Below are 13087 nucleotides of genomic sequence, written 5' to 3' on the forward strand. Positions count from 1 at the left end.
AGGTTAGAAATATACTCATGTGTTTTGTAAATTGCGTGGTTTTTATGAAGGCGCGGCTCAAATTCCTGGATTGCATCATCCAGAGTAAATCCGTATATTTGACCAATGTCTTAGTTTTCTGACAAATGTAAGCACTAAATAAAATAGTAATTACACAGAAGTTTCAGTAATAGCTCCACTCTATTCTGCGTATAAAAAAAAACTAGAAGTCATTCTGTGGTCGAAAACTCTACCAAAAATATGTAATGTACATACATTTTTCTAGTATTCGTGGCACATACTTCTCTATTTTCACCCTGCGCCGAGGCAACACTACCTACGATCATAGACAAAAAGTATTTAATTCTTTTTGTCTGTGCTACGATGTAAATAAAACACGTGATTGGAATTTCTTCGATTTGTTTTGATTTTCTGTTTATATTGCGTTGTTATTTCGTCACCAGCATGGCAACCCGTAAGGTCCATGTTAATTTAAAAACAAAATTTTAAATTTATTTTTTGTGCTTATTTTTGAGCCGAGATGAAGGTACATCATGTATGTGAAAATGTTATTTAGAAACTTAAGTTTTTCCATGGATAAAACATACTCCCCTAGGATTTTCTCATATCAGCATACACAAGATTTAAAATTAATCAAAACCAAAATGGCAGTTTCCACTACTTACCAGATTTAAAAGCCACACACGTGTCTTTAAAGACTATAAAAGTTTAATTTTGTTTCTAAAAGCGTTGGCGGATGTGTAACTATACAACAGATGTAAAGATCAACATGTCTCTATTTCGTATCCTCTTCCCGTTGCAAAGCACGGGTACACAGATAGTACAGTATATGGATATTAAAGTATTGTTTATTTTCCGAGCAGCCTAAAATCAGCTGTCTGAGCTGTCCCATTGTCAACTCATATTAGTAAATCTATTCATGGCTTCTTTTTACCAACAAAGTGTTGCTTAAGTTCTAGGCAAAGTCAAGGTTACTTATGAAAAAGTTACACTTACTGAGGCTTCTGTGGTTTTTTTTTTTTTTTTTTTTTGTATGTACATAGTACATCAAAATCACTTTAGTTGAATATGTTAAATAAATCTGTTTAATAGAATGTTCTCGCTCAAGAGACATTTAATTTTTTATATGTGGACTTACAGTACAATTCAATACGGGCTACGAATTCCAGGGTCTCTGCCTATCACATAGATAATAACTAGTGATTAACGGGATTTGAACCCGAAACTTCAGGAAGTCCAACGGAACTATACCAACAGCTCCGATAAAACCTCAGTTCGATACAAAACCAATGCAATGCTACACAATCTCACTATGTCGTTTTGCACTAACCCGTATAGCAAAGTAGATAACAAAATATTATCATAATGCCGACGGCCTGTTCTACATTTATGCTACTAGTAGAATGGCGCGGTTTAGAGTAATAATTATATTAACCGCTACCGTAGCATGCCTAGCCCTGCCTCCAGGCTAGACATTGTTTATAGTCTGGACACATGTTATAGTTAGTATTGCAGTATGTAAATACATACGCATTGTGGTGGATATTTGCTCTAGGTTGCCTTGTTAAAATGGTATCCGTGTACGCGTTTATTTTGTGAGTTTTTTTGTAGGTAACAACTTTGAATATAGACAGTACAGTTAAGTAGGCGTCCATTTTCACGTTAATGTTGCAGCTTGGTTAAACATGGTTAAACCAAAGAGAAATCAATTGACTTTGGATTCCATAAATTTTCAGTGTGAACACGACCCAGATTACAAGTACAGTATTAAGAGACACTGAGGCGCTCATGAGTTGGCATCCCTGTATCTTTTACTTCATTGTCGAACAGCTGGTATACATTTTTCATAAGGAGTGTAGTATGTATTGTAGGCCTACGTTTTTTCTTCTACTCCGGGTTCCTTAAATTGTAAACAAGTCTTTTAATAGTTGATTTAGTTTATACTGGAATTTTACGCCTGGAAACATGATTTCAAACTTTTTTGTATAAAACCAACGATTTAGTCTTAGTGTCTACTCTTTTAGCTTGGTTAACACCATGTTGAGTATTATGGTCTTATTCACAATAAATTCCTACATAAGACTAAAACTTTTAAACAACGATACAACAATGCTTATCAGCTGATCGGCTATGAAGTAGGCTAAAGAAAATAGGGGTTACAAAATTAATTATGAGCTAGTTTTTCTTGATACTTGTAATTTGTTTTGCGTTAAAAACCCCTGTTCTTCTCATTCTTTTAGAACATTTTAAGTATTCTGTGTTCATTGTTTAGTTAGTATTATTTGACGTCGCTGATGACAAATAAATGCTCTATTATTTCAGGATGGACTTTAGTTATCGCTTTACTATTCGATTGACGCTTAGGACAATCAATAAGCTAATAGTTTACATTACAGGCGTATGTCAGTATTCAGTAGAGACAAAATCGAAACCCTTTGTAAACTACCCGTCAGAAACAAACATTGACTTCAATTGACAAAAAATTGAATTGACTTCTAACGATAAATAAGAAATGTCGATACTAGTGTGTTCAATTCATTTAACAGAAAAAAAGCCTACAAATCCATAGTTTAACTATACATTTTATTTTGTTTGCTTACTTCTAATTGCAATGTATTTTACCATTTTAGAGGTTATAGAGTGGTTCATCCCCTAGTCATATTACTTATTAACATTAATTTTGTATACTATAATTAATATCCCAGTGACCAATGGCATTGATCCATAATCAGACCACTAACCTTATCAGGTTGTGGTTGTGATTAGTGATACAATGACAACTTAATTAAATTAAATTCAATTATTTGAGACAAATGACGCACACCTTGCTACACATGTAAACTAAAAATGAATGGGGGTGAGTGCAGGATAAGATGCCATGTGTAGCTTTGTTACTAACTAATACCAGCTGTTTTTTTAGACAGGGCCATTAAAAAAATCCCTATGATCAAGGACAGCTGATCAGTTTAGAACATCAAAAAGCTACACACTTTTCTCAGGACCGAACCGGCGACCTTTTGATCCAGACGAGCACTATGACCACAGCTGTGACAACTTTACTCTCATCTGACAACCAATCCCTCTTACAACCTCTTGAATATCATTCATTATCAATTACAGAGGTCAACATATATCGATTCCATAAACACTAAACATTTTACTTTTATTACACTGTACACACCTATACCTAATGAACAGTATCAAAACTAGTACATGTATCGTGAATTTATCGAGAACTTGTTAGCGTGTACATAAAATACCGACGCACTTATCATTCGCCAATCATGTCCTATTTGTACCAGGGCAGTTACCGACTGGAAGGTCGATAAAGCAGAATGTGGTGCGGTATCGTAAGATACGTCAATGTACATATACCACTCATACCACTTATACCACATGCCACATTCCAGATGTGCCCACTACGGTATAAGGCGGTCCCTGTGATGGCTGTGGTGTTCTAGTTATATTGTTTGTTTATTGTTGCACGATCTAGAGTGTAGGTGGTCTATACACAGCATAGTAAGCTAATTCATTGAGTGGTTCATTTGTAATTGGGACCAGCTGTCATAAATCGTTGGGCTTTAAGAACAAAAGAGGTCGTTCGGTGTTTCAAAAATATTCAGAAGAGTCATAGATTAATCATAGGATACTCATTTACTAAATTATCGATCCTTATTATATAGACAAGCATGTTTCTTTCAAACCTTTTTCCTCAGCTCATGTACATCGCAAGGAAAATCTACTCATACTTTCAGAAAGATATTTTCCTGCAGACGTGCAGAATACCTCTATAAATTTAAATAAGCTCAAAATAAGCACAAAAAATAATTTAAAATAAAAAATAACATGGGCCTTATGGGTTGCCATGCTGGTGACAAAATGACAACGAAATATAAACAGTAAATCAAAACAAATTAAAGACATTTCAATTACATGATTTATTTACAGCTGGGGTTTGCACAATACATATTTTTGGTCGAGTTTTCAACCACTCTAGTTTAAACAAATGAGTTTCCTTTTTATAGATGCACATGTTGATTTTTTTGCCAGTACACTAGCAATTTCAATTCAGCTGATTTGTGATCCAGTCAACAGAACTTATTGCCGAGAGACTTATCCGGTTTGCGTTTCTAATTTGGATTAGAACGAACTTTTGGATTCGAATCGCCCCTTTTCGAATCATCACACAATTCGTCACAACTACACCCGGACTGAGTCTAGTTGTCGACGTCAAGTTGTCTCCTCTGAAATTTGGTAGGTGTCATGTTGTCACCTTCAAAACTCTTGAGGTGACAACTTGACGGATATCCTATTTTCAGTTTGACTAATTTCTCGTGTGCATCAATTTGTCACCCGATCAAAAGGAGACAAATGTACGTAAATACAACTTGACGTAGAGATAACTCGACATAGGAACAATCTGTCGCAGAGACAACTTGACATAGAAACAACTTGTCGTTGAAACACCTTGACGTGTACACGTGACCTTACATGATCCACCTGCAAACCTAACCTATAAACTGATCCACCAACACAGATCAATAGTAATCACCAGACCTGGCCGCCTTCCAAATGGGCTTTTAAGCATTTCAGAATCGAGATCATGTTTCAGCCGAAGGTCACAAGGTTCGCTGGAGTTATCGCCGCTCCCGGTTTGACTTTTACCCCATAATTTCTGCCCGCACGCTTCATTAGGCATGCAAATTAAGTTAAAACGTTTCCAGTGAAATACTCGGCCAGTAACAATCAGTCCTCGCTCTGAAATAATCAGTAGCCAGCAGCATTGAATATAGACAGAACTAGAGCTGATGTTATCTGAAGTGAGTTTTAGTATGAAAATTAACGTCAAATCTATATTTTAGATAAAAGTGTGCTGCTCTAACTTGATTATTTTATTTATTTTGTATCCACTAGATTAGATTATTGCGACGCTGACATATCTAAATATATAAAAGGCAAAGCCCTCACTGACTGACTGACTCACTCACTCACTCATCACTAATTCTCCCACTTCCCATTTACCTAGGAGGCTGAAATTCGGTACACCGATTCTTTGGGCATTAAATAGGAAAACTAAGTAGTTTTTATTCTGATCGGGCTTTCGGGCTCCTCCCCAGTGGCTCTGGTGTTTCCCATGTTAACCTTATGATTTTTCATATTTAAAAGGAATTTCTTAACAGCTGTTTCATTTAAACAAGTTGGTTCTGTTCTATGATGTTCAATAGCATTAAAGTTACAAGGATTACCAACAGGGTGCAGCACTATTATTTTTTTAAATTTATGACTACAGCCAATTTGCAACCAAAAGGTGAGTGAACGTAGCGAACGAACTTCAACCTGGAAGCGAGTTAGCGTAGCGAACGAGCTAACCTGAAGGCAAGGGAGTGGAGCGAACGAGCTCCAACCTCAGGTGAGTGAGCGTAGCGAACGAACTTCAACCAGGACGTGATTGAGCCATGTGAACGAGCTCACTTGTGAAGTTAAACGGGGCAAAGCCCGCGGGTACAGCTAGTTAAGGTATACTTTTTAAAGTGATTTTTGAGTGTGGGTATTGGTTGGACCAAGGCGTATGAAAGATAGATGGCAGCTTTGCTACTGACCAAGATCAGCTGATTCTTTTACAAACACTCAGCCCAATAAATTCAAAATTATGCTTCGTAAATTTTTTTCATCTGATAAATTTGTCGATCCTTGATTTGTCATCTGTGCAGAGTCAAATCGCCCTGTGGATGGCACTCTATATCGAGGCCGAAAGGTAGTCAATAAGTGTTCGTCTTTTCTTTTTGACACCGTCGTCACTAGAAGCCCGCGATTCTTCATTCATAGGACCGTGAAATCCTATCCACTAAGATTATACGTTAAATTTGATTATAACACAAGTTTAACGTTAAGATGGAAATTGTGTCTACGATCCACAGTCCTGTTGCACCTATACAAACAATCCTGCAAGCAAGACTATTTAAATCCAAAGTGGAATCAACATGCTGCTATGAAATGTCCCATAAACAGAACTATGAATTCACACTGAAGACCCTGCATTTGCTACGAGTTCCCGCAACAAAGAACACAATATTACGCATATTTGGCGCTTGTGAACGAGTTTTCTCGGTGGAAGTGGAAGACAGAAAGGTAATTGGCATAAATAAACAATCCCAGTGGGGAGCGCCGGCGAGGCGTGGTCGAGTCGCGACTCTAGTTCTGATATTCGTCCTACATATATCTATGGGAAGGTCGCCTGACGATGGCGTGGGTCCAGCGGGTCGACCTTGTAGTGCTGTCGTCCAGATTGTCATCGACAAGACGTCCTGACGATGTATTAAGTGTGGGAAATGACGTTTTATGCTTGTATAAACTGCGTGACATGACGTCCTAGTAAATAAACTCTCTCGTCTAGTAGTTGTATAAACTGGGGAAATGACGTTGTGCTTGTATAAACTGCGGGGCATGACGTCCAAGTGATGTGCAAACGGTGGGTAATGACGTTTTAGGTTTATATGAACTGCGTGATATGACGTTCTAGTGATGTGTTGACTGTGGAAATGACGTTAGGCTAATTATAAACTGCGTGATATGACATCCAAGTGATGTGCAAACGGTGGGAAATGACGGTTTAGGTTTATATAAACTTGCGTGATATGACGTTCTAGTGATGTATTGACTGTGGTACACGACGTTTTATGCCTGTATAAACTGAGTGATATGACGTCCAAGTGCTGGGTTAACTGTGGGAAATGACGTTTTAAGCTTGTATAAACTGCGTGGACTGGCGTGCCTTTGTAACCGGACAAGAAACTACTCTTAGTTTTTAAGTTGATCATTACATGATTTATCATCTACGTGCCGTACAACGATCACATAACGTCATGTAACGCATATCAACTGTGCATCAAGATTTTATCGTAATGTATGAACCGTTTGCTACGTTCTATTCATGTTCATATACAACTTGTGTGAATTAACTTGACATGACCTCATGGCGATCAACTGCGTGATATGGCAGTGTTGCATAAATGGATGCGAATCTTTTTATCCAAATATATTTTTTTTATTTGGTCAAAAATATTTATCTTCCTGATATAATCTTCTGCTCACACCCTCAGTTCGAACACTTGCTTGGCAGCCAACCCCACAAAGAACCTGTTGCCTGTGTCGTCGTCTACCGCTCGTCTGGATCATCACCAGATCCATTAGGTTCAAGGCCGGGTTGTATAATACGGCATGAATGGCAGAAGCCTTTCATCCTTTGACGGATGGCCGGTGGCAGGAAGTGGGAATCATCGTGGGTAATGGCAGGTCGGCAGGTTGGTAGCTCTGCGAGATTGATGAACCCTGGACTCCCACATTAATTAATTATCCCACGACCTGTGAGATGAAGAATGGAGTTGCAGGTGTCGCAGCTCTGCAGGTGAGAAGACGATTGTCGCTGGAGGTTCTAAGTAGGCTGTTGAGATTGTCGTTTTCATTTACAGGACCATAAAGTTGTGAGAGGCTCATCAAGAGTCTTATTGAACAAAAGTCTGAGTTGTTATGACTCGCATCATCTTGAGAATGTTGAATATTTTTTTGAGAAATGTTGAGTCTAGGCAGTGTTGTCAACAGGTCATCATCAACCAGAGTTTGAAAAGCTCGCTTAATAGAGAAAACGCATCTTATTGATTTGATAGAAGTGTTCGGAAAACTCTGTGGTGCTATGATTGATTTTTCTTTCATAACTAATTTGAATAACTGAGTATGTATAAAATGATGTGTATAAAACTTCCAATGAGAAATGCCATATTTGTGTTTCACAGCTCATTATTGGACAACAAATACATCGTCTTAAATTAAATATACCCCCGCCGCAGCAAACCTGCAGACTAAGCGAATTTCCATTTGACTGATTGGATTTACACTGAAATGTCTACTTAAAAATATAACATTTATTCCCGATTTAAATAGAATTAGTTTAACAAGTACTTAGGTTTGCTGCATCAGGGAGGGTAAAACTGTTTTTTTTTTGTAAAATGTTAATAGTTAGTAAGAAATAAAAACATTTTCCAAATTTGATCAAAATATGTTCGTAAACAAGCAAACTACAACAGTTTACTCATTCTCCATAAGAATAACATGGGAATTTTAAATTTACAATCTTTTGGAATTTTCTCCGTAACCATTAGGCGCATAATAACGCTTCAATATACTAAATTATTTGTTTTTTGAAGCTCTACAAAATGGTTTGGAAATTAATTGCTAAATTTTATGTTTTTTGGGTCAAAATTGGGAAAAACCTATTTTTACCCCATAAAACCCCCCGTAAACACCCGTTCCCATGGTCCGATCATGCTGGATCGCGAACTCGTTCGAATAGACGTAGGTTTACACGTTTGTACCAAATTTCATCAAAATCGGATCATTTTTGCTCGAGTTATCGTGCTGACGGACACATATATATATATATATATATATATATATATAAATATATAAATATATATATATATATATATGAATTTGAACGGATGGTGTTTTTGGCCTCTAGGGACCTCAAAACGAAAAAAAAAATCGGTCCCGCGTCCAGGTCTTACCATGAGTACTACGGTAATAGCTTATTCCCTATATGGGAAATTCGCTAATATGAACATTTGTTTTGATCTGAATAAATTAAAAGAGGGAACAGATAAATAAACAGCAAGAAAACAATAAACAAGCACAGTCTAAAAGGAAAGATCATAGAATTGCAGAAATTTAAAATAAAGGAAAGAAAGGAAGTTTCCAGTTTCAGTTGCATGTTCTGCGAGATTCGATTTCATAACCGAAGCAATATTTAAATTCCATCTTTCATAAATCCCATTCAAAATACCACCACATTTTGACCATTCGCTTGTAAAGCAAAGAAGTTTGACAATTTGGGCAATTCTCTTCTGACCAAAATCACCGACACAACCAGATGATAAAACCACCCAAACCCGTTATTCTGCAACGCTGATTTACTCAGCACGAATGATCCGGCCGCGTGACCACACCTCTTGAAAGCGAGCCAAAAATAACATAAAATGCGAAATCATTAACTAAAGAAGCAACTCTATCCGTCATCATTAACACGCAAGCAAAACCAAACAGGGAGAAAAACCTTGCACCAAAAACCCAAACCTGAGGTTCAACTTTCACGTTTTGCCCACTCACTCCTGCCAAAACCTCTGGGATTTAATTGGGACCTTGTAAAAAGTTTGATGACCAGTAAAGTGACAAGAACATTCGCAGACCAGACCACGCCTTTGGCGTTAAACTGCAACTAGGAACAAGGTTAAGTGTTGATTAGGTTGTAAAAGTAGATTAGCTTCACGAGGAAGTTTGAACATGTGTTATTTCACAAAACTGTGATGATGAGATAATGACAATGTTTTGTTAAAATGTAAGCACCGGCTGTTTTCAATACGTACGTTGTGGGGCTAATGTATTTTCGTCATAATGCACAGCATAAACAGCTGATTTTGACGAAGAACATTGAAAAGCATACTTCCCTTCTGTGATCCAGTTAGCTCAAGAAATTGTACAGGTTGATACAAATCCATCACGAGGCCTCGAAGTTTATTTTTGGTCCTTTCACGCTCACGTCGTGAAGAGTCGTTTCCCAGAGTTATAATATACTATCGTGAATGTTGATCAAAAGTTGATTTTATTTTGCAAGTGTGAACGATTTGGTGTCATCAGATTATCTGACCCAATATTTACGTTTACAGGTTGACATTTACAGGTGACTACACAATCTGAGTTAAATACCCCCGCCGCAGCAAACCTGCCGTCTAAGCGAATTTCCATTTGGCTGAATTAATTTTCAATCGATCTATTTAAATAACATTAGGTTTAACGAGTACCTAGGTTTGCTGCTACAAGGAAACTAATAAAGTGTGTGTTTTAAGTAAAATAATTATTGCTTAGTAGAAAATGAATATATTTGCCAAGTTTGATCAAAAGATATCCATAAACAAGCAAACTACAACATTTTACAATATTCTCCATAAGAATAACATGGGAATTCTAAATTTACAATTTTTTTAGTTTTTTTCGTAACCAATAACCGTACAAAAACACTTTGATATACTGAATTGTTTGTTTTTTTAAGCTCTTTAAGAAGGTTTAGAGAAAAATTTGGAAATTTTGTGTTTTGAGGGTCAAAAGTGAGAAAAACCAATTTTTACCCCATAAAACCCCCCATAAAACCCTGTTCCCATGGTCCGATCATGCTGGATCGCGAACTCATTCAAGTTTATCCCGCCTTACACCTTCAAACCAAATTTCATCAAAATCGGATAAAAATTACTCAAGTTATCGTGTTCACGGACACATATATATATAAATCTATATTAAAATTAAAACATATATAACAAAGTACCCTTTTAGTAATTATTTTATTTTTCATGACGACATGTTTCGGAACTAAGTCCATTGTCAAGTCATTTTTATCATAACCTCATTCTTTAAACTAACAAAATTAAAAATATAATCATATGTAAAAATAATAAAATATGTTAACTAAATCTTAATACATTTTGGTATTAATTTTTTTTTTTTTTTTTTTTTCATTATACTATATGAATGTTTTTCTTTCTTTCCTTAGTTTTTCAATTTTATCGTAGATAGGTTGGTTTAATTTTGGAATCATTGTGTTGAGTATGTTGTTGGGGTCCTTTTTGTTGTGTATATAAATATTTAGCTCTTCTTTCACATTAAGTTTCTCACGTTCTTTTTCAAATTCTAAAATAGTTAGATTGTCTTTCATGTTTTTATAACTGTGGTCTGTGTTCATTATATGGTCGGCGAAGTTCGACTTCATTGATGTCTGATTTTTTGATTTCAATGCTTGTAGATGTTCCTTGAATCTTGTTTTAAAAGTTCGAGATGTTTGACCTATATAATACTTGCTACAGTCACTACAGTTTATCTTATAGATTCCTGATTTGTTGTACTTTTCGTCTTCATTATCTTCTGTGTGTTTGATTTTTTTATTGATTAATTGGAAAATATTGTTCTTAGTTCTGTAACTTACCCTTATATCCGAATTTTTAAACGTATTTCTTACTGCTTTAGTCATATATTTGTTATAAGGTATACATATATATTTCTTTTTCTCTTCATTTTCCGTTGTTTTATTTTGCTTTTGTAATTTGTTTTTCAATTTATTCTTTATCATATTGTCTATCATTTTTGCCCTGTAGCCATTTTTCTCTGCTAAGTATTTAATGGTATTTTTCTCTTTTTTGAAATTTTCTTTATTCAAGGGAATATTAATAAGTCTGTGGATAAGTGAATGGAAAGTAGCGATTTTATGACTCCAAGGATGATTAGAATAGTATGGAATAATGATGTCTGTGGTCGTAGGTTTTCTAAATATGTTAAATGTATGTCTGTTGTTATTTTTTGAGATTGTAATATCTAGAAAATTTATTTGTTCTTTTTGAACCTCTCCTGTAAATTGTATTTTTGGAGATAGGTTATTAATATATTTTAGTAGATTATTAGCTTCATTTTCATTTCCTTTGAATAAACAAATTATATCGTACATATCTGTACCAGTATTGGATTTTATCTTTAAATGGGTTACAATCATTCATTATTTTGGTAGTTTCCATTTCTTTCATGAATATATCTGCCATTATTCCAGATAGAGGGGAACCCATTGGTACACCATCTTCTTGCAAATAGAAAGAGGAATTGTAGCTGAAATAGTTTTGTTTCAGTGTCAATTGTGTAAGCTGAATAATATCTTCAATTTCTTTTTTGTTTAATATATTTTTCCCAATTAGTTCTTTTCTTAGAATATTTAATGTTTCCTTTGTTGGGATATTTGTGTACATGTTACAAACATCAAATGAGATCAGTAAAGAGTTCTCTGGAATGTCTATATCTTTTATTCTTTCAATGAAATCATAAGTATTTTTAACATTATACCCATTATCCATATTGATACTATTTTTTATTTTGTTGTCCAAAAATTTTGATAGTTTATAGGAAGGAGCATTTTGAAAATTTACTACAGGTCGGATAGGTATATTAGTTTTGTGCGTTTTTGGTTGTCCTCTTAGTATTGGGGCTTTTGAGTTATTTGATTTTAGCATGTTTTGTTCTAGTTTCGTTAGACTTTTACATTTCATTATTTTACTATTAATTGTTTTTGAATATTCAATGGTTGGATCTTTGGTTAGGACTTTAAATTTGTTATCTTTCAAAAAAGTGTCTACTTTTGTTTCATAATCATTTCTGTTGATTATTACAACAGCATTACTTTTATCCGCTTTTGTTATCATTGAATTATCATCTTTTAATTTATTAGAAATAGATTTGATAAGATGTAAGTCTTTATTGGTTTCTTTTAGTGTATTTGGGTTAGATATATTCTTTTTAGTTTTGTTTAGTTCGTGTGTAAAACTAAATCTGATTGGATCTCTGATTTGCGTATCTGTTTTTCTTATGGCTACCTCCATATCAATTAGATCATTTTCTATGCTTCTGTTCTTATGATCTAAAGAAAGATTACATTTTAAAGACTTACCTAATAAATTAGTTTCTTCTTGTGTAAATTGAATGTTAGTAAGGTTTTGAACTGCATTGTTGAATTGGTTATCATGAATAAGGTTGATTTTTTTAAATTTACCTTTTTGAAGTTCAATAAGTTTATTGATCTTTTTCTTCTGTATTTCTTTTTTACTATCTATTAATGGTTTGATCCATTCTGTTATGTAGTGATTCATTTCATCAATGCTTTCTTCGTGGAACAAATTCTTAGCTTCTTCGTAAGATGATTTAATTGATTCATTAACTTGATGAAGTTTTGAATATAAGTAATTGATCTCTTCCTTAACCCATATTTTTCTTGCTGTTTCTAATGTTTTTCTTGCAGCTTGAGTGTTTGATTTGGTTTTCAACTGAACGTAATTTGGAATTATATTTTCGGAAATACAAATTTTGTTAAATGTGATGTCTTCTTTCAATTTTTCAGATTTGAGTTTGAGGTATTTAATGGTATGAATTATCTTTTGGTTGTTAGCCATTTCATTATTATTTTCTTGCATTTTTAGGGCTACTAATATAATAAAATTAAAACATATATAAC

Source organism: Macrosteles quadrilineatus, unplaced genomic scaffold, assembly GCF_028750875.1.
Source record: "Macrosteles quadrilineatus isolate MER2022 unplaced genomic scaffold, UCM_ALF_1.0 Scaffold_9__3_contigs__length_116548681, whole genome shotgun sequence".
NCBI lineage: Eukaryota > Metazoa > Arthropoda > Insecta > Hemiptera > Cicadellidae > Macrosteles > Macrosteles quadrilineatus.